Here is a 5,816-nt window from a genome sequence, read left to right on the forward strand (position 1 = left end):
TTAGCCAAACTGGGCTTCAGGAGCAGTCCTCAGATAATCTTCCTGGAAAGTGGCAGAGGGAGGGGATACTGCTTTTATTATAATTAGGGGTGGAGCAATGACAGCAATTCATTTCTTTGTAGCTAACTCTGTGGTGGATTCACAAGAGCTGGATAGAACTTGAGCGAGCTTTTGTCCCAACCATCTCACTTTCCTGAGGGGTCAAGTGAGGAGGTCCAGAAGAAGAGAGTGGGACTCTTAGTGACTAAGCCAGCACCAGGCTCCCGGTGTCTTGACTGCCAACCCCAGGAACTGTGCATTTGGGAGCCCAAATGTGCCCCCACACCATTAAGCTGCCAAGTGGAGGGGTAGAAGGGAAACAATGAGCAGCACACAGGAGGCACCTCTGGGGTATGGCGAGCCATTGCAGTGCTCCTGAAAGCCCATTATGTGGTTCAGACTGAATGCTTGAGGAAAGAAGGAGGAATCATGATTATAAACAATTGTTACCCAGACCCAGCTTAATGGGAGATGTAGACCTGGACTACAGTCTTGAAGAAAGTTTAGCACCAGGGTGGTGATGGGCGATTTCAGATGAAGAGGTGCATTTTGGCAAACTCTACAGTTCAAGAAAATGAAGCAAAAAAGGAAAACCCTCAGATATATGAGGAGGGTCAGCAGAGTACAGTCAAAAAAATTAGCCAACAAGGTAAGCTAGTAAGCGAGGAGGGCTGGCACATTGTTTCTTTAATTATTTGCTCTTAACCTTGCTGGGAGTCAGTAGATACATGGGATCTTTGCATCCCCTGAAATTACACATATATAGCTTTTGGAGGGATGGTTTATAAGTGTATTAAATGAAATAAAAGTCTGAGATTTTAATCAGATTCTCAGTATTTCCTGTTTTCCACTTTCTAGGAATATAGTAGGATTGCATTTCTTGGCTCTTTTGAGTTTTGTGGCGGACCATGTGATTAGTGGTGTTGAGTTGTGAATAGAAGTGTGCCACTTCCCAATCACAGCATTTAATTACCTGTGTGCAGCCCTCCAGAGCTCACGCCCCCTCTGCTGCAATTCCCAGCAACAGTCCAGACGATCACTGCTCAGTGTGTTCAGGTCCCAGAAGGAAAGGGTGCAGAGCAGAGCCCCAGCTGACCTGCAGGGGACATGTGATGTAAGCAGAATCTTTGTTTTAAACTGTTGAAATTTGGGGGCTGTTACTGCAACATAACCTTGAGTATCCTAATACACACAACAAAGAGGCTGACTATGAGGCAGAAAGCTGAAAAAGCAACGGAGTTCTTTTAAGGGATGAAATTATTGGCATCAATAATTTGAGTGGAATGATGGGAATGGGAGCCAAATTTAGAGTCTCTGGGGGAGAAGAGATGGTGCTTTGCTAATGTCAAGTGCTCCACCTGCATGTTTGCTTTAGAGACCAAAGCAACGGGGATGTTCACTCAGGGAGTGACCCAGCCCCTCCCAGTTTGCTTCTGTTTTTTCCTTTCTTTGCCTCCTTCCTTTGTTTTAACTCTTTGGTATTAGGGAGCCATATACATAGGTCTTATTTCAGTGTTTCTAACTATTCACAGGGAAGCCTCCGTATCCATCTAATACATACAGACAAAATATAATATTATTATAATTAACTGTTTTTAAGGCTTAAGAATTCCTAAGAAAGAGACCATACATCTCTACTCCTAAGTTTTCACTGAGATCTAATCATCTCACTTGGACCAGCCCCTTTTTCTTTGGAAGCTTCCCATCACAGCGCCATTCAATACCAGTCCCCAGAACTGAGCTCTTCTCCTGTAGCAACCCAGGTCCACTTACTTACCAAAGCATGAAAAAGACTGGGAGAAAAGTCTGTCTTTCTCTTTTCTACTGTCTTCAACAGTTCAGAGTTCCTTATATTTCTCTGATGTCCTAATGGAAGTAAACGTTAATGATTTTGAAGGAGATCTGAAGTTGCCATTTTAAAATAAGGAGACATAACACTGAAATGCTGTTAACTCAGTCAGTTTTAGGAGACTAACAAAGCACAAGGTACAGGCCTTTTGTTACTTAAAGAGCTGCAATTCATTTGCCTACAATACAGCAAACATACTTTACTTTTCACAGGGCTTATAGGAATTCTTAAGTTGTGTGGTTTTATTAACCATTATTTTCTTGGATTCTCATTCCCATGTCTCCTAGATATGGTTAGTTGTGATGCAGGTCCTGCCCCAGCAGCCCCCTGAGATGGTTACATGCCATTCCAGACCCTCCTCAAAGTTCTGAAGGGAAGTGAGTATATCCAAATGATTTGCCCCACATCCCACCCCTGCACAAAGGATGGATTGTCTTAGTCCATTCTGGATACAACAACATATCAGAAACTAGGTAGGTTATAAGCAACAGAAATGTGTTGTCCACAGTTCTGGGAAGTCCAAGATCAAGATCAAGACACAGGTAGATTTGGTGTCTAGTGAAGGCCCACTTTCTGGTTGGCAGATGGTGCCTTCACACTGGGTCCTCACAGGGTGGAAGGGACTAGGGAGCTCTGTGGGGTCTCTTGCAAGGGTAGTAGCCCCATTCATGAGGGCTTCACTCCCATGACCTTATCACCTCCACAAGGCCCCACCTCCTAATACCATCACAATGGGGATTCGGATTTTAGTGTAGGCATTTTGGGAGAAACAAACATTCAGGCCATAGCACAGATCTAAGCCAATTTGGCATTCCTATCTATGGAGTTCCTTCGGTAAGCGTCAGGAGCCTTCAACCATAAGGAGTGAGGAGAAGTAATATGCCTCCTCCCCACAGCTGTGCCAGCAGGCAGTGTGCTACAACCTTTATTAGCAAGGGAGGACAAAAGCTGTCTGAGCATGCTCTATAAGTCCAGTGAAGTCCCCACTCTGTCCCTACTCTCTGACCACCGCCATTATTGGAACGTTTACCCCTAGGTAGACACCACAGAGTTTTGTCAACAGGATCAGACTCACCTTGGCAAATCTGGAGACAGTTCTCTGTTGATTATGGGAGATCTGGGATCTGGAGTTTGGCTCCTTAACTGTCAAGTACCAGATTTACTTTTATTTAAATTCATTCATGAAAAAAGGTGCTCAAGCCTATAAAGTCTTCCCAGCCAAGTATATATCCTAAATACACTTTACGCCTCTCATGCCTTTTAACCCCTCTCATGTTAATTAGCCCACCCTCTGGTACTGTTCAAATTTAGATGGCAATGCTTGGAAAGTTTGCCATGGCCACCTGTGGAGAGCAGGTTCTGGAAGGATGCCCCTGAATTTGGTCTTTGAAGGCAGCATCCTTCAGGGAGACTAACGGAGCAAAGGCTATCCTGCCCCTCATTAATATCCCACCCCTCAGATGCAGTTTCTGTTCCTCTAATGCCCCAAAATAGGACACCTACTGATTGTCATTGTCCTAGCTGTGGACACAGCTTTGCACTGAGTGGTTCATGTGACCTTGGGACCTACAGCTTGAATTTGCAAGGCAGACCCCGGGTGTAGTCCCAGCCTGCTAGACAGCACGAGGACACTAACTAGGTTCACCAGAACCAAGGCTGGGGTGGGCCCCAGGGACATGGCGCTCCTCGGCCCCACTGAGCCCTCCACTTCAGTCACCTACACTCAGGAAGCCTGACCCAGAGACCCCATGACGTAGCATGCAGAGCCCCCCACACCCTGCCAGACCCAACCCCTATTGCTGCAAACTGACTCTCCAAGGGTGCAGAGTTTGTACCCTTATCACGCCAAGATCTAAAGTCCATATAGCTTATGCTGTTGATATCCAGGGCCATGCCGCCAGCCTATAGCTTATGAATAATGTAAAGCTGCAGCCCCTTCCCACTTGGTCCAGCTACAAATGCCCCTGATTTGCATGATTAGCTCTTACCTTACTGATTAGAAAGTTTCTTCCAGCCCCATAACCTACCCTTCCTGAATGAATGGCTCTTTTAAAGGGATCCAGGTTCTCTAACAGGCATTTCAAGGCGAAATAAAAAGGAATCAACAACAAAAAAGCCCAGTTTTTTCTTTATGGAATGAGAAGAGAGAAGTTTAAGATGGTTTTTAAAAGTTCAGTGCCATGCTTATCATAGGAGCTCAAAGTGGCTGTGGCTGTCAAGGGGACTTGGGGGATGCAAGGTTGGGGAAGATCTTGCCCTCCCAGAATGTGTATTAATGGATTATCAGATTTTCAGCTTGAGGAGTTTGGGCTAACTACTAGTTTTAAGCAAGAGTGTGGAATCAGGCTTTGCCTTGAGAAAGATCACCCTAGGGGAAAGGTGGATAATGAATTGGGAGATGGATGGCCGTAAGACTAGTAATAATCCAAGAGCGAAAGATGTGGTAGCTTTAACTAGGGCCAAGGCAGTGCAGATGGAGAGCAGAGCATGGATTCAGGAGGTATTTAAAAGCCTCGTGGCTCCCTCACCTCCTTCAGGTCTCTGCTTGAATTTGACCTCCTAAGTGAGACTTCCTTGTCTACCTACTTAAAACAGCAGCCTCCCTCCCATACCCTGTCACTCTTCCTTGCCTAGTTTTTTCTCCACAGCATTTACCACCATCTGACATCCCATATAATTTGTTAATTTTTTTATAATCTTCCCCAACTAAAATATTCTATGAGGGCAGAGATTTTGTATATTTTATTCTCAATACCTCCAATACTAAGTCCCTGGCACACAGTCGATGATCAAGAAGTACTTTTAGAATGAATGCCTTGGTGAAGAATGAATAGACTTGGCAGGCGTGATCAACGGTTGGATGGGAGGAGTGAGTAAGAGGAAGTGGCAAAGGGACAAAGGAAGTTTCCCAAGTTTCTAGCTAGGCTAACTGAGCCAGCTGATGTGCCAGTCAGTGAGACAGGGACCACCGTGTGGCGGGGGGAGGAAGCAGGGTTGGAGGTGAAGGACTGCATGGATGATAAAATTGAGGCACCTGTGGGACGTAGACAGACAGGAGAGGGTTTTGGGTTGGAGGAATAGATTTTGCAGTCTTTTGAGACTTAACAAATCTTTATTGTGTACCTACTTCTTTCCAGACAGTACGCCAGGCACAATGGATGCAAAGATGAACATGCTGAGGTCGTGCAAACGGATGACATTACCTGTAAGATCACAATTACTACTGCAGTTGATAATAGCCAGTGCTACTGAGGGGCCAGGGAGCAGGCACTCATAGACTGTAGAAGGAACTAGAAATTGGTAGGTCCTTTCTGGAGTACAATTTGGCAGTGTATAGCAAAAAGCTTAGAAATGTACATATCCATGACTCAACAATTTCCCTTCTAGATATTTGTTGGTTATAAGCCGAAGATCTGCTCCCCACCAAGAGGACCCTACTTCAGTGTGGCCATCTTGCACCCCAAGCAGGCACCTAGGATCCCTATCCACTGACACACAGGGCAGACCCCAAGTCCTGGCACCCTAAGAGGGCCTATGAGCGCCCATTGAAAAGCAGCTGAAGAAGAGTCAGGGTCTAACCTGATCCGGTGCTTTGCTCATGTTTAACACATACTCTCCCGGAAGGGCACTGATTCCCTCTTGCAGTTATATATTGCTGTGTAACAAACTAACAAACTAAACATTATTGTATTATATCCCATTATTCTGTGGATCTGAGACTTGGACACAGAGTAGCTGGGCAATTCTTCTGCTCCATGTGGCATCAAGCAGGGTAACTTGGTGGCCTTAAGTTGGCAGCTGGGCTGGTCTGGAGCATCCAAGATGCCTTCGTGCACATACTGGACACCTCGGCGGGGGTGGCTGTAGGGCTGGACTCAGCTGGGCCCTTTTCCTCCCGCGTAGTCTCAGAGCCATGTGGTCTCCCCAG

The 5,816-nt window shown here is 45.8% G+C and overlaps 1 long non-coding RNA gene across 1 annotated transcript; it reads left to right on the forward strand.

The window, feature by feature from the left end:
• The first annotated feature begins 780 nt into the window (after nt 1-780).
• Nucleotides 781-5,550, forward strand: LOC130684390 (uncharacterized). Its single transcript, XR_008998642.1, has 3 exons — nt 781-1,153; nt 2,176-2,265; nt 5,026-5,550. It is a non-coding gene; the product is annotated as an uncharacterized LOC130684390 (long non-coding RNA).
• The last annotated feature ends 266 nt before the right edge of the window (nt 5,551-5,816 follow it).

This window comes from Manis pentadactyla, chromosome 7 (assembly GCF_030020395.1).
Source record: "Manis pentadactyla isolate mManPen7 chromosome 7, mManPen7.hap1, whole genome shotgun sequence".
In the NCBI taxonomy this organism is placed as follows: Eukaryota; Metazoa; Chordata; class Mammalia; order Pholidota; family Manidae; genus Manis; species Manis pentadactyla.